Source organism: Ambystoma mexicanum, chromosome 2p (assembly GCF_040938575.1).
Source record: "Ambystoma mexicanum isolate Mex_15411 chromosome 2p, UKY_AmexF1_1, whole genome shotgun sequence".
NCBI lineage: Eukaryota > Metazoa > Chordata > Amphibia > Caudata > Ambystomatidae > Ambystoma > Ambystoma mexicanum.
The window spans coordinates 645,411,814-645,432,697 of record NC_090923.1 but is presented as its reverse complement, the minus strand read 5'-3'; the positions used below and the strand labels follow the sequence as shown (position 1 = coordinate 645,432,697).

At 46.3% G+C, this 20,884-nt stretch overlaps 1 protein-coding gene across 2 annotated transcripts in view; it reads left to right on the top strand.

Annotated features, from left to right (window-relative positions):
• The window catches only part of IP6K1 (inositol hexakisphosphate kinase 1), a 314,598-nt gene that overhangs the window by 44,690 nt on the left and 249,024 nt on the right, over positions 1-20,884 (top strand). For both annotated transcript variants that reach the window (XM_069644190.1, XM_069644191.1), the window contains exon 2: positions 18,906-19,146. The gene's annotated coding sequence lies outside the window, so the exon portion shown is untranslated. The remainder of the gene's footprint in view (positions 1-18,905; positions 19,147-20,884) is intronic.

Here is a 20,884-nt window from a genome sequence, read left to right as displayed (position 1 = left end):
GCATATATTGCCAACTCTGGAGGTGCCCATGGAGTAGTCTCATCACTTTACAAGATCCTACAGGATGCTAGCCCTACTCCCACTCTCAAGGCACGTGATGAATGGGCTGGCGAACTAGATCTAGAAATATCAGATAGGGTTTGGGGGGATATGTGCCTACACACTCAGAAAGTCTCCCTCAATTTCCATGTTCGCGCCATGCAGTACAAACTTCTAAATAGACTTTACTACACTCCACACAGGACTTTGAGGTTCGCCCGCGCTACGGCGCACCCCTGCCCCCGTTGCGGGGGCGACGGCAGCTGACCACTTACACATGTTCTGGTCTTGTGATAAATTGCTGGGGTTCTGGGAAAGCATCCTAGAAACACTCACGGCTATCACTGACACAGTGATTGATCCTGACCCTCTAGCCATCCTCTTCGGAGCCTGGAAAACTGATGACACCAGACGTTTGGCTAAGTTTCTTAATATTGGGTGCATGATAGCCAAAAAATGTATACTTCAGAACTGGAAAAGTCCCTTTTCCCCCCCCCCCCCCCCGGCCCACCCACCAGAAATGGCTCCATATGCTTACTTGGTCACGGAACTGTGAGGAGGAATTTATATCCATGCTCCCCGTCACTTCTCGACTCAAGAACATCTGGGTTGAATTCAATTCGTACCTTAACAGTCGTAGTGAAGACACACCCGGCTCTGGCTCGTCCCCCACCCCTTCAGTGTCCACTACTACAACATAAACTCGTATTCATGTGTATCTTGTGGGATCACTGTCTGACATTACTGTGATTAATGTACAGCAACTTATGCACTGCTCCACCTAATGTTTCTTACTTCTGCTTATTGCCTTGATGTATGTACCATGTAACCTTTGCCGCCAAAAATAAAAGTTTAAAAAATAAATGTTCGAGAGTTCACATCACGTCTTCCCATCTTTTCCAAATTTTGTCCGCTTTCTCGGGACATCCCCTGGCCTTATACACCCTTCTTTCTATGCCGATGCAAATTTGTACGTCAGTGATCCATTGGTCTACTTGAGGCGTTTCCGCAGCCCCCCATAGCTGCGCTATATTTCTTTTGATTGCTGTTGCCGTCATGAAGCAGAGCTTTTCATACCTCGATAGGTCTATTTCACTGTCTGTTCCTAATAGGAGTAGTTTGGGGTCTCTGGGGATTGACTGATGCAGGACTCTTGTAAGGACATTGCAGCATTGTTGCCAGTAATAGCTGATGTTCGGACACGCCCATAGTATGTGGAAGAAAGTCCCTTCCTCTCCACGGCAGCGTAGGCAATTAGGTTCCGTTATTTTGCCCCATCTATATAGGGCTATCCTTGGATAATAGATTCTGTGTAATATCTTTAGTTGGACTAGACGTAGTCTGGTTGAAATGGCGACCTCACGTGGGTACATTGGTATCTGAACCCAATCTTCTGGCATGATCTCCCCAACCTCAGTTTCCCATTTTGTTTTCAGCCGTTCCTGTTCTGGCATGGCAAAGGAGGTGATAACACTATACATCACTGTGGTGACCTTTGCTTGGATGCGATCTGTAATTACGTTTCGTTCCAGTGGGGTGCTTTCCGACATATCGGAGAGAACAGGAAGATGTTGTTGTAAGGCATGTCTCAGCTGCGTGTAATGGTACCTCTCCACTTCTGGGAGGTCGAAGGACATAATCAGCTCATCAAAGGGTCTGATGGCACCGTCTACTATGATGTCCCCCACTGTTTCTATCCCGCATCTCGTCCATATTGGCCACTTTGGCAATTTAGCTACCTCAGGGAGATTTCTGTTGTTCCACAGTGGTTGTATCGGCATGACCCTGTCCCCCCATCCTATGAAGGCATGCGACTCCGTCCAGATGCGAGACGTCTGTGATGCCCTATTTCTGGGGGTTATTCTAGGTGTTGCAGCATATATCTCCAGTGGGGGCGATGCTCGTACATGTGGTATTGTGGCTTCTTTGTGTATTGAGTCATTTATAACCGACATTTGGCTTGCCCAATAGTATGTCTGTAGCCTCGGCAGGCCAATGCCACCTTCCCATATTGACCTTTGTAGCGTTTGAAGTGCTATTCTCGGGCGTCCGCCAGCCCAGAGGAGTTTTCTAAGTATGCCATCTATCTTTTGGAATGTCTTTGCATGTATATGCAATGGGGCATTCTGCAGTACATATAAGTAGCGGGGGAAGCGTTAGCATTTTAAACAGTGCAGCTCGACCTAGAAGGGTCAAGGGTAGAGACATCCAGTGCTGCACATCTCCCGCAAATCGTTCTGTGATGTGCTGTAAATTATTGGAGGCATAGTCATTGAGGTTTCTCGTGATCTTAATGCCCAAGTATTGAAAGTGGTCGGGCGTGATCTTATATGGGCAGGGTTCGGGGGTCTCCATTCCCAAATGATTCAATGCAAATAATGTGTATTTGGACCAATTCACTTTTATGCCACTAAAGGTTCGGTATGTTTGCAGCAGCTGCGTCACCACTGGACATGTCATCTTGGGATCTCGCCGGTATATCAGTAAGTCATCCGCGTACAATGAGACTTTGTCCTCCCATTCTGGCCCTCCCGGGATGCCTCTCCATGTGGTTGTCTCTCAATAGTTGAGCCAGTTACTCCATGGCCAGTGCAAAGAGGAGGGCTGATGGGGGGGGGGGGGGGGGGGGGGGCGGGCAGCCTTGGCGCGTTCCTTTTCCCAGAGCAAAGGACCGTGATGTCCAGCCATTCACTCTAACTTCGGCCGAGTGGTAGTTATTCAATCTCCACACTGATGGGGGGGGGGGGGGGGTCGGTTTGCATGTTGTGATTGACATAAGCAAGGGGGGAGTGATCCGAAATGCCTCTTGGGAGGTATTGTGCTTGAGTTACTGTGTGTATTATTGCGGCCGGGACAAAGAAGTAGTCTAAGCGTGACAGTGATGCATGTACTCCGGAGTGATGAGAGTATTCTTTTTCTTCAGGATGTAGGTCTCGCCAAGCGTCTTTGATACCAAATGCTTCCACAAATGTAGCCAAGTTGGTCCTTCGGTTGGGGTCTCTATTGCGTAGGTGCGTGCGGTCCTGCATGTTACTCATGACGTCATTGAAGTCCCCTCCTAGGACTAGGATATCAGATGTATCATTAGTTAGGAGAGACGCTATATCCTCCAATAACGTGGTTTGTATTGCGGACGGAGCATAAATCGCCAATGGAGATATTGATTTGTTCCAGAGTGTTCCTGTAGCGTACGTGAATCTGCCTCCAGTATCTAGTGTTGTATTGGAGAGGATAAATGGCAGTCTTTTGTGTATTAGTATCATCACTCCTCTGGCTCCCATTGTGAAGCCTGTCTGTGATATTGTGCAATAATTGGAGCGATTGAACAACGAGTTGGTTTTGCCTGCTAAGTGAGTTTCTATTAGAAAAACTATATCCGGACGATGTCTATTCAGGAACTTTCTCACCAATCTCCTTTTCAGGCTGTTTCCTAAGCCATTGACGTTCCATGTGAGAAGTTTTATGGCTCGGGTCTTATCATCCCGCACAGATGCGTTAGCCCTCATGGTTGTGGGTTGCAATAGAGCCACCTGCCCTGGGGGCAATGCTTATACAAGTCTTGTTGCAGAGAACAACGTGCAGTGTTCGACTAACCTGGTTTATGTAGAGTTCGGTATTTCATTGAGCTATTCCATCTTCTGAACATATATCCAACTCCCCCCTCCCCATACTTCGCCCCCAACTGAAGCATCTGTCGCTCCATTGTCACTCAAACACTAAACAAACAAGTTATACACTCATGATACTCATACAATGATTCACATCTACGGCACTCCCCAAGTCTATGACCAGTGCGGGATATGCTGATCGGGGGTCGTGTTTGGGCTGTGTGTTGTGGCGGGTCGTGGGCCGCCAGCGTCTTCATGAGATGCGTTCACTTTTGTCTGGCATGCTTCTCAGTCGGCTTTAACTTAAACCTGCGCAGTGGTACTTTGTTCCTTTTCTTTATTCATGTTTTGCGTTTATTCGTCTCCTCTCTGTGCACTTGCCTCCATTTCTTGTCGTGGTGAGTCTTCTGGTGGTGGACTAGGTCATTGTCTATTTCTACAGCCTTCCGGCCGATTCCACGGGCCCCAGTCTCCCTCCGGGTTACGCTCTGCCCAGGCCCATGCTTCTTTAGGATCCGTGAAGTGTATTGTTTTGCCGTTGTGAAATATTTTAAGTTGTGCCGGGAAGAGTAGACCATATTTCACGTTCAATGTTTTGAGGCGCCTCTTGAGAGGATCGAAGGATTGTCTCGTCTTCTGTACTTCTCTCGTGAAGTCTGGGAAGAAGCCTATTCTGGAGCCGTTATAGGTTATCGTCCCTTTTGTCCTAGCCATATGTAGGACGGCGTCCCGATCCCTGTAATTGAGGATCTTAGCTATCACTGTCCGCGGATGTCCTCCAGGAAGCGGTGTGCCAGTTGGGGCCCGGTGCGCTCTTTCTATCGAGGAAACATTTTGATAAGGTTTTAGGAGCAAATAAGTCTGCAATCCACTGCTCCAGGAAGAGCTCCATGCTTGGTCCCTCAGTTTTTTCTGGCCGGCCAAGAATACGGATGTTGTTTCTTCTTGACCTGCCTTCTCCCTTCTCCACCCTATCTTCCAGCACTTTGATGCGTGTCAGTATCCTGTTCATTTGTTGGTTCATGCCCCTCAGTTTGTCTTCCGCAACAGATATCCGTGTCTCAGCTTCTCCGGTGCGGGACGAGAGCTTCTGGAGATCGTGGCGCAGGAGGGAGACGTCTGCGCTGATGCCATCCATTTTAACTTCCATGGACACGCGCGAATTGGAAATGGCGTTCATCACGTCTCTTAGGGATATATTCTTGTCAGGGTTTTGGGTGTCGTTCGGTACGTTTGGTTCCGTTGTCTGGGCTGGGGTGGATGTAGTATATTGCTCCATCGTGCTTTGATTGGGAGCTTTCTTAGCCCTTTCCTTGCCCATTACAACAGTTGCGTATTGGCCTGCTGCTGCTTCACTGTACAGGGCTTACTGTCAGGGTTCGGGGCGCAAGTGTGGCGCGCTCTATTTTGTGGACTCGTGGATTCTCGGCTGACTCGTTCGTTAGCGCCTTTGCTTCTTTTCTGTTTGTACTCGTCTCTGTTGTACTTGAATGTTCTTGTTCGGCGTGCTTGGAGCAGCCCTGCCTGTGGAGATGGGAACAAGACCGCAGTGTCCTCTCTTCCCGTCCCTTTGTGGGCAGACTTGGGTTGGATGTACACGCTTTCTTTTCTTGCCCCTGTTTCTCTCCCTGTTTCTGGCCTTTCAATTTTGGGCCTGTAGACCCCCTTTGCTCTTCGTGCCACAGCCTGGGTCTGTTTAGCTCTGTTTGTCCCTTGCTTTCTCGGAGCGGTCGTGGCTGTTGCAACTTCCTGTCCTCCTGTGGGACCTTGTCTTCTCCCCTCTCTGCGGCAGTTCTGTTTGTTAGCCTAGGTGCGGGGGGCAAAAAAGGGTGGGGGAAAGCTCCTGCTCTTCCCTTCCCTCGTTTCGTTTTAGCCCGTCCAACTCGGTGTCTGGCGCTTTTCCCCCCTCCCCTTCTCCTACTCCTTACCGGCCTGCTGCTCCGTCATGTTTCCCGGATTCTAGCATCTTGTCGGAAGTGCGCGGGCGCTCAACGATGTACGGAGCACCCGCAATCGGCTGTGATCCACCTGGATGAGGGGACGGGGGCCGTAACAGGGCTCGTCTCCAACTGCAGCACCTTCCACTTCAGATATACTCGGTTCGCAGGTGCGGCGTGATATTCTGTTTATCCAAATCCGCCTTCACGTGTTGCTCCGTCTCTCCCTCACCTCGCCTCGTCCTTCTCGGAAATGTCCAGGCGTGGGGGAGGGTCCTCCTCTCAGCACCCTCTGGTCTTCTCAGCGATGCTGCAGCGTGACAAAGGGGTCTGTGTATTTCCTGGTCCAACGGCTTCAGAGGTGCTTGGTTTCACCCCATCACCTCCCGCATCAGCAGCCTCTCGTCTGCGCGGCTTTCTCTCCTTCTTAATGTGCGCGTCCATCTTAGATTTGCTGCAATGCCGGCCGTGATATTTTCTTCGTAGGATTTCTCGGGCTGTGGTCTCCGATTCACCTTCTTATTTCAGCGATCTGTTGGTGAGAGATTCATGCTTTCCGCAGAGTTCGTTCTATGCTTGCTTTCTCATATTTTGCCAGGATTTAGTCAGGATACTGCTGGCGGCCCGGGAGCACCGAGAGATCACTTCTCCATGCTTCGCCCGTTGGCCATGCCCCCACCCTACTTCTCTATTGAATGTGTGCCAGCACGTTTTATCGTTCGAATCGGAGTTGCAAAGCCTGCTGTTGAATTCCTGCTCTGCCTCCCCAATGCAGCCAAAGAGGTTTATTGAGATCTCACGATGACTGACGAAGGGGAGGGTCTCCTGGGATTTCACTTCAGGTATTGGTTGCTGCGTGCCATATTTAGACAATCACTGGTTTATGCATTCTACTGTGTTCAACGCAAATGACCCCTCCTTACTAAAACGCCTTTATTTCTGGTAATGACACCTTTGCTCGAGGGTTGATCCATAACAGCATTGTCATGGTTTTGGAAAAGCACACAGTACCTGCCTCTCCTTGGGAATGTTTTCAAGGCATTGCCCTCATTTATTATCTGTTTTGAATCACGTTATTCTCTGCGTGTAGTAATTCGGTTGAATGGCTCTTTGGGTGAGCACCCACTGGCTAGAGTGGACGCAGGTACGTGTTAGGGCAAGGCTGGTTCAGCTCTCACTCGTCCACATAGATTACATTAGCATTTCTGAGTTTGGGGGCGATAATGGAGGGGGTGAAGAGGGGAAAGAAATCCTGGACCTAGCACCCCCTTTGGGGTTTGGGCATGGGAGGGGGGGGGGGGTGGTGTGTGTGTGTGGGGTGTGTGTGTTCGCGTGTATATGGGGGCGGAGAGGTGTCATGTCCATGGTGCCAGCATATTCTTTCAAACGCACAATTTGCATTACAATTTATCAAAAAAAACTCCCCGTTGGATATTCAAACAGTGTTACAAAAGGAATAAATAGCCGTTTGCAACTGTGGGCCACTTTTTCATTGGTGCCTGAGAGAAGATTATGGTCAATGTCTGACCCTGTCAGCAGGGGCTGGCCAGGGGCCACACATCTTCAACTGGGCCTGTTCGCTGCTTGCAGAAGCCACTTCAAAAGTGCTCCTGCGAGCAGCAGGCTGCGTTATTACTGTGGGACCTAGATGTTAGAAAGAGGCTGGCAAAAACATTTCTCCCGCCCGAATGGGCGGGAAAAATATTAATAGCAGCCACTTGCTAACACCCAGTACCCGCAGTAATAACACAGCCTGCTTGCAGAAAGCCGTAAATATGGTTTCATTCTCGTGAATGTTATTACTAACACATTTACTTGAAGAAGGGCTCCCCCACCCCAGCACTCCACCTTACCGAGGAAGAAGCCTAGCGAGTGGGGCTCATCCTTGTGCTGTTGACGTCTCTCCACGTGATGATGCTGCACCCGGGCTGGGCTCATAAAATTGATACAATGTATTTAGCCCAGCCCAGGTCCTTCTGCTTCGCCTGCACGCTGTGCAGAGGCACAGTTTAAAGGCACACACTTTATTTAATCTGTGTGCAAATCATATCGCAGTTGGTGCGACATGATTGTTTAATTAAACAGCAAACCAGCAGTATTGTATCGCAAATTACGATGCAATACCGCTTATTTTATGCCTTGTTGTGTATAATCTGAGTCGGCGAGAACTGGGGCTGTGGAAATCCCTTCCTTCAAATCATTACAATCTTGTACCATGTCTGCTGTCCATTCTAGCTTGTGGTTGCATTTCTGTGCTTCCTTGAAACCATGTGAAAGCAGTCTTGTGTATACTGCATAGTCCAGAATCCATGCCCTGCAGTAATTGCACAACCCCAGCAATCTTTGCATGTCTTTCAATGTAACAGGTTTGGGCATGGCGTGCACAGATGCTGCTCTGGCTGGTATTCTTCTTTTACCGTTTACTGAAATCAGCTGTCCTAAATAGAGCACCTCAAGTTGGCAGTAGTGGAGTTGGGCCTGGTCAACCATGTACCCCTTGCGGGCCAAGAGTTGTAGCAGGGTAATGGGGTTTTACGACAGTTTTGCCCATTGTCACTGCAAACTAGAATGTTCTTCACATACTGGATGACTGTGCTGTGCACATGAATGTTGCCTTAGTCTTGGTGTAATATTCTGTTGAATATGCTTGGGCTCTCGCAATAGCCTTGGGGCAAACAAGTTTGCTCCTAGCATTTTTCGCCATATGTAAAGGCTTTGAGGTACTGGAAGTCAGGGTGCAAGTGTATCGAAAAGAAGGCGTTATTTAAATCAACCACTGTGAAGTAGTTTGCTTCCTTAGGGATACTACACAAAATGGTGCCAGGGTTTGGAACTACAGGAAATTATTTCTGTACTACGTCATAAAGTGGGCAGTGATCCTGTGGGCTGTCCTAATCAGGATAGCTATTTGTCCCCGGGAATTAGAAGGGGTTGCCCCCCACCACTGTAGCTTCTTTGAATGGGGCCACTGTGCCACTGGGCACTCCATTAATGAGGTTTGCGCTTCCTCCTGCTGGAAGTTGTGGTGAGGCAAGTATTGCATTGCCTGCTGCGGTGGAGGAGGGCCTGGTATCTGCATGGCCAACTGTGTGTATGCCTGGTGTATTTCATAGGGTATGGAGGTAATTCTGGGAGTCGGCCCCTGCAATGCCCCTTGAGGGGTCATACCATAATTCTGTTGACCATAACTATCCCATCCCCTGTCTGCTTCTACATGATCTTGAAAAATGCCCCCACTTCCCACAATTCCAACACTGCCCCATTCCTCCTCTTCGGTCTCCCATTCCTCCTCACCATCGCCTATAGTGCACTACCTATTGGACTCAGCCTTATTTCTAATTAATTAAAAGACCATCTAGCAGCACTCTCTGCTAATGCAACTTGGCAGAGTAACAGTTCTTGGTGGAAAGGTCGTCAAAGCATTCATGGAATGAGTAAAACCGCTTTACCCACAGATTGCAAAATCACCCCCAGGATGCGATTTAAATATTGTCTTAAACTCATGGGTTCCACTTTTGAGCCAATGCATAAAGCAAGCTTCTGTGATCTCACTTACAAGGTCACTTTTCTTGTAGCGTGAGAGTAAGTGAGCTTCAGGTATTGTCTGTGACAGAACCCTTTGTCACAATACATAAGAAGAAGGTGGTCTTAAGCGCACGTTTCCCACATTAAATACTTTGTTTCATGTCAACCAATCAATTGAATTGCCAGCTTTCTTTCAAAATTCAGAGGAACGAGCACTCTAAACACTGGATGTTCAAGAGGCATTCTGTCTCAACAAGACTCAGGAAACAGTTCTTTGTTTCCTTGGCAGCTGGAAGAGAAGGGGTGGCCTTGCATCAAAGACTACTATTGCTAGATGGATTATAAAATGCGTCTCGCACCGTTACACATTGTCAAACAAGACACTGCCATTTATACCTAAAGCACTCTCCACACGTAGTACAGGGGCTATGTTGGCATTCATTGCTAATGTGCCACTAGAAGCGATCTGCAAGGCTGACACATGAAGTTCAGTACATAACTTTCACACAATATTGTGTTGACTCGCATGCCAGGAATGACTCCCAGATGGGACAAGCAGTGCTAAAATAAATATATATTGTTAGAAGAAACCAAGACAAAAAGAAATCCTAACAACCCACCACCTTCATCTGGCACTGTTTGCTAGTCTATGCAACGCATGTGATTCTAAGCAGGTCCACATATCTCGGAAGGCAAACATTACATACCTGTAATCTTCTTTCAGATTCTTGTATTTGCTTAGATTCGCATGCGCCCAACCATCGTCCCCTCGTTGGGAGTAGAAGCGCCATTGAGAACAGGCTTTGTGTGAGGTTTTTTCAAAAATTCTTCAGTCACACTTCACTATACAAACCATGCAACCTCAGGTCAGAATAATAACAATCCTGAGGTCATCGACACGTGAGGGATCATGGGGAGAAGTACACGCCACTATGGTGATATTATTGCAAGAACACCCAGTTGGCGTCCCTTTTTTGAAATAAATCATGTAATACTTTGCACCAACCACTAGATGTCAGCCTGTGAATCTAAGCCGATAGAAGAATTAGACGATTACAGGGATGTAATGTTAGTAATATATAGAATAATCCTGTAGTTTGTGTTGATCCTTTTTTGTAATCTTATCACATATTTAAGAGTGTCATCTGATCCTGGCAGCACAACACACTAGAATTCTGCCAAGCACTGCTTGGATGAGCAGTTGCATGAAGCACAGAGAATCCCTTTGAATATGTGTTTTCCTGCATGTCCCCCACCTGCAAGTGAATTTGTTACACAGCCCAATCAAACACATAAGTCGGCCATGGTTTGCCCACCTCCGCTGCTTGCCTTCATTGGAGTTTTGGCTCTGCAGGCAATAAGGCATGTGCAACCCAGGCCTCCTTCTTCGGAGCACAATTTGCAACTTAATGTCAAAATAGTCTACTGGTGATCTTGCTTCCCACATCTTCAGATAAGCAGTTCCAGCCTCATCCAACAGGCTCTAGAGAGCATGTGTAATTAGAAAGTTTGCACGTAATCGGACCCCGGAAGAACGGACACAGTTAATTAGACTCAAACACGCAAAGCGTATTGATGCAAGAACGCGTTATATGACAGAACACTCGAGGAACACTATCTACTGGCTCTGCACAACGTGCAGATAAGCTGAATTGAAAAGACAACTAGCTTGAGGAGCAGCGATGTTGGCTATGGAGAGTCCAGTCCATTAGTCACAACGGTTCCTGTTGAAGATAGTTCGAAAGAACCAAGAAATGAATTTGAACAAATCCTTCAAGTGCAAGTCAAGTCACATTTGAAAGTGCACTCATCCGGGACATCTTCACATAACTAACACAGGTTGCACTGAGAAGTACCGGAGACCGGGATAGATGTGCAATAAGAAGTCGTTGTAGAATTTGTTGTGTACATCTTGTGTATAGCATATGACAAAATAGTCATATAAGATAGGTTGGTAGTTACAGTGCTTTCATTGATGATGAATTGCCAGAAAATGTGGTTTTAAATGGAATGAATGGAAAGAAACATGTTGGATGTTTGATGAAGTATGAGCATAAATTGACTGAGTGATGTTTGGAAGAGAGTGGTATGGAGTGAAATATACACATGATTTTTAAATATAATTGTGTATGTTGGCCCTGTGGTGCCCACCACCATATTGGTTTTCTACGCTGTTATGAAATTGAATTATGATCTTATGTTTTTGAAACATTTAGTATAGAAACAAATAAAATATGATTGTGTGTGTATGTATGTTTTATTTATTTATTTTTACACACAATGTCTTGGTATTTGTTGAAGAAAAACGTATTGCTTCCTGTGAATGTCAGTGAGGGTGTCCTATGCTAGTATAGACACTAGCAAAAGAATGACATTTAACCATTGGAACTTTTTTTTGTTTAGAGTGATTGTTTTAGGGTCAGTTCATGTGGTTATTAAATTACCCCTTTGCTCTCCTATTTGTCATGAAGTAATTGGAATGGATTTCCATGGTGTGATTTCCAAGCCGATCCATGGGATCAGCTCAGTGAGCAATGCAATGTCTTCCCCAGCACTGATGGCCTGAATCCTGTGCTAAGAAAAGCACAAGACAAAAATTAAGCACTTTTTGCCCAGCAGGCTTGTGACGCACATCACTAGGAGTGAATATAGGAAGGATTAGCTGAGGCATGCCTTAATGAGTTCTTAAGCTTAATGAGGTTTTATAACTTTGTCTAGGATTCTATGTCAAGACCGGAGGCTCCCATTATGCTTCTCTTTCTTTTATTAAATTATTAAAGGAAGCTCAGCAGCAAGAAATATTTCTTCAGAATGCTGAAAAATATGTAACAAGTAAACAATCCAGGAAAACACTCTAAAGAGTTGTAAGAACACAAGAAAACTCCATTTCCCAGGAGGACAGTGAAAAGTTCAACATAAGGTCACCAACATGTGACTTGAAACGTCCAATGACAAGGTAAGTCTCTGAATAAACAGTCCTGAAAATGATGCTACTTCCTCTTTCTTTGCTGCTCACAGCAAGAGATAAGTACATCATTTTCTAGATCTGTTTATAATATTTAGTATTTACATGAAGTAATATGTTATTTTCTTTATAATTGTTTTATGACCGGCGCAACGTTCGTCGCGCGCTATAATATGAAGTGATTTCTCGACTTCGTTGCCGAGCACACTTCGCGTGTGTCTGTGTGTTTTCTCTCCGACGCCGACCGCTTCCGGCCGGCGCCGGAGAGTACTTCACTTTCTCAGCCTTCGTTAGGCTGTTTATTCATCCTGATTTAGGATTATTGCGGGCGTAACTCCCGCGGCTCAGTTCCGCTTCGCTTCTGAAGCGGCCTGGGTCCTCTGGACTCGGTAGGAACCGAAAAGTCTTCCGAGTTACCGCGGTGACTCGAGCGGCCACCAGAGGGAGCGCCTGCCGTCGCAGGTCCGCTCCTCAGTTTTCTCGCGATCGCTTTCCGTTATTATTTCATGGCGGATTAGCGATCGCGAGTGCCGGGAGCTCCCCTTAGACTTTATTCAAATAAACAAAAGGAAAGAGGAACTTACAGATACAGCGGATCGCTGTTTCGTGCCCTTCTGGTTAGGGCTCTCACAACTTTCCTCATTTGAATAGTGGGCATTGAGAGAAGGCGGTCTGCCCACACACTTATATTTAAAAAAAAAAATAAAAAAAAGGTAGGGTAAATAGAAAGGTGCTTATAATATGGCAGCACAATACTTCCCTCAGGAGGGCCAGGATTGGTCTGGTCAGGAGGAAGAGGTTTATGATATTGATGAAGTGGCTATGGCTTCTAGCCTAAAGAAGGTACTGGGTTCCACTGTGGAGACCAGCATAAAAAAAGCGGTGACACAAATGCTTATGCCTATTCAGCAGCGCCTGGATGACATGGAAGAGCATTTGCAAGACAAATCCCTACCAAAGAAAAAGACCCAAAAAAGAAAGCACCTTTCAGAAGGGGGATGTACACCGGCTCGCCTGAGTAAGAACTCTACGACCCCCCCGAGCCAGACAGAACCAGCCACTGCTGCCTTATCAGACGCCTTCTCCAGGCTTAAGAAAGCCTTCTTGGACAGGAAGGGGCTCCCTTCCACAGATGAACCCTCCTATCCGGAGGACGAATTCAGAGATATCACATATTTAAGTCCAGAAGAATATCAACAGGGCCTGGATCAAGAGGAGCTCGACTTTCACAGTCAGTCTCCAGCTTCCTCTGAAGAAGATGCGCACTCAATTGGGTCGCGACCCTCTACCTCAGGAATTGTGGCAGCCCCCATCCCTAAGAAGTTAAGCACAGATTCCCTTTCCTCTAAAGGAATGTTTGTGCCGGAGGATCTGATACACCCCAGATCTTCGCATTGGGAGTCGTCTTCTAGGACAACAGATTATATCAAGAACAGGCTTCGTAAGCCTTTGGATAAAGAGGTCCGAGCAAAGCTTAGGGCGGAATGTCCACGCCCCGAAATCCCAGATAAAGTAGCCCTGACACCGGAGTTAGACTCCAGAATGATTACTTTCCTAGGGAAAAATATTAAAGATCCACGAAAAGGTATAGATCGTGCCTGGAGGTCGTGTCAAGACCGGGTGCTGGACATTACAGGCCCTCTAGCCAAGATAATGGATCTAGCCGAAGCGGCTATTAGCACAGGAGAACCCATCGATCCTGTGATACTTTCAAGTTGGGCTCAAAGAGCCATTTGTTTACTGGGCAATGCCAACTGTACCATTTCAGCGGAGCGCCGCAAAGGTATCTTGCACAAAATAGACGCTAAACTATGCGAATTAGCAGACACGGAATTTGGAGCAACTGCCCAAGGCCTACTTTTTGGAGACTCCTTCATGAAGGAAATGTCCAAATTCGTAGGCACCTTTACTGCGCTGGACAAAGCACAAGCATCCATTAAAAGAGTGTTTTCTTCAAGAATTTTTGCCAGGGCCGGACGAGGCAGAGGTCGCTCTTCCGGCCGATATTCCTTCGATAGAAGACCTCAACAATCTAGAGAACATCACGCTTGGCAAGAGCGCTCAGACACCTTCTTCCCTTCGAGAGGGAGAGGCAGAGGTCGCGGCTGGAGGAGAGCCGCCCGGTACCCAGCCCAACAACAACAAACCACAGGTCAGTCTACCCTCCACAGCGCCTGCGCCACATATGCCTATAGGGGGGAGGCTAGCTCATTTTGCACATGCTTGGGATTGCTTATCCGGGGACGCATGGGTCAGAGATACAGTACGCGGCATGCGCCTAGAATTCTTCGCGCATCCTTTTCAAACAAATCGTCCCGCTCTCATTCCAATGTCCAAGGAAGACCATGTCGCTTTGGACAAAGAAATTCACAGCTTAGCAATGAAGAAAGCGATTCGCCCCTGCACGAGCCAAGGCGGGTTTTTCAGTCCTATATTTCTGGTACGCAGAAGAGAGAAAGTGCGTCCAGTAATAAACCTGAAGGCCCTCAACGATTTCATCGTCTACCGCCATTTCAAAATGGAGGGTATTCACATGCTAAGAGATCTTCTGAGGCCCAACGACTGGCTAACGCGCCTAGATCTGAAAGACGCGTACCTAGCGGTTCCCATACACCAGGACCACACGAGTTACCTCAGATTCTCTTGGAATCTTCACAGCTGGGAGTTCACGAGCTTGCCCTTCGGCCTCTCTTCCGCGCCTTGGGTTTTCTCCAAACTCCTCCGGCCAGTAGTGGCACATCTCAGGGAACAGGGGGTTCGCCTAATTATATACTTGGACGATATGATCTTCTTGGCTCAGTCTCAAGCTCTAGCGGAGCAACAGACCAAATTAGCCATAGACCTACTCCACAGTCTCGGTTTTCTCATAAATTGGGAGAAATCAATCCTTCTCCCTTCCAGAAACTTAGAATTTCTAGGGTTCGTCGTAGACACCGAGTTAACTCAACTTCGTCTTCCCACAGTCAAAATTCATTCTACCAAACGAGAGATCCGCAGGCTCCTTCAGAGGGAGGAATTCTCTCTTCGGGACTTAGCGAGAGTGATAGGACTTCTCTCCTCCTCCATTCAAGCTATCTTTCCCGGACCCTTACATTACCGGGAGTTACAGAGACTCAAGGGGCAACACCTAAGACGCAGTCTCTCCTACTCACAGCGGCTAACTCTGTCACCGGAAGCAAGGACAGAGCGCAACTGGTGGCTTACTCACATGGAAGCCTGGAACGGCCGAGCAATATTCGGTTCCGCACCAGACCTCGTGATAGAGTCAGATGCCAGCCGTTCCGGCTGGGGAGCGAGATGCGGTTCAGTAGCCACAGGAGGAACGTGGTCTCCTTCGGAACTCGAGATGCACATAAACTGCCTAGAGCTCTTAGCGGGTTCCTTCGCAGTACGCTCATTCGCCAAAGACAGAGTGAGTTGTTGTATCTTATTAAAAATGGACAACGTCTCGGCAGTGAGATACATCAATCATCTGGGAGGCACCAGATCTCGACCCCTAGCGGAATTAGCCAAAGATTTTTGGCATTTCTGTCTGCAACACCAGATTTCAGTCACAGCGGAATACCTACCAGGTCTCACGAATGTAGTAGCAGACTGGTACTCCCGGAACACGATCGATTACAGCGATTGGAGACTCGACAGAGAAGTCTTCCTCAGAATTCAACGAATTTGGGGTCCCATGTCCAAGGACCTGTTTGCCTCGCGCCTGAACGCTCAACTTCCAGTGTTCTTCAGCTGGAACCCCGATCCAGCAGCGACAGCGACAGATGCTTTCCTCCAATCTTGGTCAGAAGGGGTTCACTATGCCTTTCCCCCCTTCAACATGATTGCGAGGACCCTGGCGAAGGCACGTCAGGAGCAATCAGAATTGGTTCTGATAACTCCGGTCTGGACCTCTCAGACCTGGTATCCAGTTCTTCTGGAACTTTCTTCGGATTTTCCAATCCTTCTACCCCGATTTCCAGATCTTCTTCTAGATCCGGCGGGCAGTCGCCACCCCCTACTCCTCCACGGCTCTCTATCATTAGCAGCCTGGAGGATTTCAGGGCAAGGTGGAGAGTACCAGGCATGTCCTTCAAAGCAGTTAGCCTCATCGAAGAGAGTTGGGCCCCTGCCACTCTCAAAAGATATTCCAACTCTTGGAACGCCTGGAGAAACTGGTGCCAACAGAAAGGCTTACATCCAGTTTCGGCACCTGTAGAGGAGATCCTCAATTTCCTCGCATCCTTAGTGGAAAGAGGTTTAGCATATAGATCAGTTAATGCATACCGTTCTGCAATTTCAGCAGGTCACGACCCTATAGAAGGAGTTCCAGCAGGGGAACATCATCTAGTTTGCAGACTGCTCAAAGGCATCAGACTTACAATACCTCCTCCGTCCCGCTACAACAAGCTTTGGGACGTTAACATAGTGCTCAACCTGTTTCTTTCCTGGCCAGATAACAAGGAATTATCCCGCACTGCTCTGTCCGGCAAACTAGTTACGCTGCTCTGTCTCGTCTCCTGCAGGAGAGTTTCCGATGTTAAGGCTCTAGACATAGCAGGCAGAACCTTCTCTCCAGATGGCATTGTATTCCACATACATAGAAGGACCAAATGCAACTCTAGAGTTATCTCTTATCCTGCCTTCACAGATCAACCGAAGCTCTGCTTAGTCAGATGTCTAAAGACTTACGAGGAGGTTACGGCACCTCTCAGGAACTCGCCAGACGGGCAACTGTTGATAGCCTTACGTAAACCACATAAAGCAGTTTCCTCCCCAACTTTAGCGCACTGGGTGCGATGGACCCTAACCCAAGCAGGGATTGATACCTTGCATTTTGGAGCGCACTCCGTCAGAGGAGCCATGGCCTCCAAGGCCTTTCAAGTTGGGATTCGCCTAGATGACATCATGAGGATGGCAGACTGGGCAAGTGAATCAGTATTCAAGGAATTTTATCTGAAACCAGTAGAGCAGCCGGCGGCTATTGTGGTAGGTAAGCTTTAAACTAGCATAATGGGAGCCTCCGGTCTTGACATAGAATAAAGATTTTCCATAATGTCTTACTAGAAAGTCTTAATTCTATTAAAGACACGGAGGCGAGCATTATCCCACCCAGCGAGAAATTCAATATGCTTACGGATTGTTGTATATATGAATATATTGCAAATGATGGTTTATTTTAAACAGTACTGTCGATTGAGTAACAATGTATTTCTCTCCCACCCCTATACGGGAACTAGGGTTGTAATATACATGAACTGACTGTGTTTCGTTCTATCTTCCTGACAGGGTCAACAGACAAATCAGCCTGATACGGGACACCAGTATTACACCACATGATGACCTTGGCTTAGAGCTATCTTGGACACGTTCGCAGCTTCGAAAGAGGAAGTAGCATCAGTTTCAGGACTGTTTATTCAGAGACTTACCTTGTCATTGGACGTTTCAAGTCACATGTTGGTGACCTTATGTTGAACTTTTCACTGTCCTCCTGGGAAATGGAGTTTTCTTGTGTTCTTACAACTCTCAAACTTTAGAGTGTTTTCCTGGATTGTTTACTTGTTACATATTTTTCAGCATTCTGAAGAAATATTTCTTGCTGCTGAGCTTCCTTTAATAATTTAATAAAAGAAAGAGAAGCATAATGCTCGCCTCCGTGTCTTTAATAGAATTAAGACTTTCTAGTAAGACATTATGGAAAATCTTTATTCTTTTGGGCTTTCAAGAGGGTATGGGTTAACTTGTCTTGTGAGGTAGTGGTTGTTGGTTTACATTCAGAAAATCCACATTTATTCCTCCATACAGCTTGGAACCTAAATCTTGGTGACCAGTTGGTTCAGCCAGACTTTCTAGTTGATATGAGTTTTGTTTCCAATTGAATTCCGATGCAACAGAAGACCATGCTGTGTCCATTCTCGGCATTGGATATTTCCAGGAAAGGCATAAGATACCCATAACATTTTAAAATCTTGTTCTAAGTTTTGGATTAGTAGCTCATTACCAATTAATAAGGTGCATCTGATTGTGTAGCGTCTTTTTTCTTCATAACAAGCAGTCCCATGTGGTTTGAGATCTAACAGATTCTGAGGTCTGTAATGAACGTTTGCTATTGAATGAATCGCATAATGATCACTGATATCACCTTAATAGTACTGAAAGTAGTTTTAAAAAAAAATATATTATTTTTTTCTCATTCTTCTGATGATCGTTTAATCACACCACGTGTCTCGTGTTTTATGTGTTATGTTTATAATTGGTTTGATCAGAGATTTGCACAATTCAGACACATTAATGCTACCAGGATTTCTCAGCGACAGTATTTGGCTGGTGGCTTTGGAGCAGTAAAGGGACACCTGCATGCATTTTGGTAGATTTTAATTCCTTCTGTATAAACCATCAGCTTTTAGAGCTAGTTCGAACAGTTTGCCAGTTGCAAGGCTCCAACTGTAGCCAGAGCATCTTCTGGGGCAGGGTTGGACTGATTTTGCATCTGTTTGGTGTTTCTCTGTAATGCCACAGAGATTAGGAGCTACAAATATTGTAACTAGTGTGTCCAAGTCTGTAGTATGAACATCTGGCATGAAAGTGTGTGAATGTCTTTATACAACTCTTCATGCTAACCTCCATCACTTTTTGGTGCAAGCATGATTTGCAAAGCTAGTTTCTGCAACAAAAAAAGGCATATAAGGAGGCTACTGTGATACTTTATTAAAGCAAACCTTATCCCAATGTCTTTTGAGTGGTCTGTTTTCTGTATCTGTGCCTGCGGTCGGCTTGACATTTGATCATCTTAACAAAAGCATGCCTGATATTTAGATTTTCTTTTACTAACAATCTTTTCTTTCATAGGATTTTCTTCTGCTAGTGGATGCTGTCAATACGAGAATGCAACGCGTCTGGATTTCGGCTCGCTGCTGCTGATCACCGATCCATGTGCTGGCTCTATTTAGGATATCATCCTAGCTGCACCACACTTCTTTGCAGATTATAAAGCGGCACATGCTGAAGGTTATTCAGATGCATATTTTCTAACAACCTGTATGTAAGGGAGCCATTGCCATTGTTCATCTCCACAGAACTTCTGCTTTAGGTAAGCTTGTTGTTAAAAGAAAAGTAATGGTGTTACATTCTTTAAGAATGTTTGGAATGCGAAATTCACAATTTGCATGTAGATAAAATGCCTCAATAACCTTAATTGAATGTGTGGGATCTACAGAAGCAGATCAACTAAACTCTTCTATACTTAAAGACCGAATTTGATTCTGAGCTTGCATATAGGTGCAACCTTTTGGCCTTTAGCTCTCAAGATGTTTTGGACTACAAATACCACCAATCGTAGCCAGCGTGGCCCATGGTGAGTGATCATGCAGACTAAATCTGCTGCTGCAAAAAGGAAAGGGCCAGAAAACGAGCCTTCTTTACCTACGCCCCTGAGACTATGGAACCTGCTTCCCGTCAGCGTCTGACTCACCCTCACACTCCTACAAACAGAAGAACTCAACCCCCCCCTCCTCTTCAAGGAATTTCTCCTCAACACCTAGTCCATCCTGTCACCCGACTCGCTAGATGTTCTCCGCCACCATGTACAGCTGTACCCGTCCTGTGTGCCCCTCTGTATCCTGCCCCTCCTGCTCTCTCTGTTCTGTTACCTCTGAAAAGCGCTCTGTTATGCATCTGTATTGTTGTATACTTCTGTAAAGTGCTCAGTTGCTTCTTGAAGCCAGGTCTGCGCTCAATAAATACCATAATAATAATCATGGGGGTCGTAGTCCAAAACATCTGGAGAGCGCAGGTTTGCCAACCTCTGACCTAAAGAAAGATCAGGACATTCCTCCAATAACATGTAAACCATAATGGGTACAAGGTTATAAATGTCCTCTCATGTGGAAGTTCAATGTACAACCTGCCATCTACTAACATTGTTGCCCAGAGTTATAGGCTGCTTGCTGGATGATGCAGGGTACCACCGAGCTGCTTTTAACTCCTTCTCAATAAATCCTCATTTCAGTCCCTGCAACTGTAACCACCATCACATGAAAATAAATATGTGCATACGTTCATGAATGTGTTGGTGATTATTTATCTGCACCGCACAGTTAATTCCCATGAAAGGTGCTTTCAAAAGATGTCCTAAAGCAAACACTGAATGTGCTCAAGGTCGCAATGCAAGAAGGTGAACAAAATGTGAGTTCTGATGTGGATGAATTGGTTAACAGTTAGAAAAATTAATAGGTTTAAGGCAGCGGTCTGAAATCTTTGCGTTTATTTGTACTATTGATGAGGATATTTTATCTATTCGCGCCAGGGATGGGACAGGTTGTCACAGTTTGTTCCTCTTTGTTTGAAGGATGGCCCTTTTACTCACCTGACAACTCTGAGGGGTCGGATATGGGAGGCGGGCACAAAGTTGTAATGTTTTCAACATCTTTATTAAACAAAGACGGTTGGATGAAGGCCTTTCTGTCCCTATTCTTGGTTTCCCTACCTAGAAAACCAAAACTAAAGATCAGTCTGTGTCTCGTCAGCAAACATATAAACTGTCCTTGTGTCCAAAACATTATACTCTGACCCTCCCACTAAAAATGAACACTAAAAGCGCAAGGAAGCTTATCTGACTTGGCAAAATGTGTTCACAACTAAGGCAAGTAAATAAATCCAATAGGAATATTCTTTTCCAAGGAGGAGTCCTCGGATCCAGGGGATGATTGCCCTTCCCCCTGGATTATTCAATTATGATGGTAAGTGTCTCTTTCAAATGACCATTCCTAAATGATGGAAAAGTGTCTCTGGTATACCTCGTTGCCCATATACTTTTGAAAATGACTTTC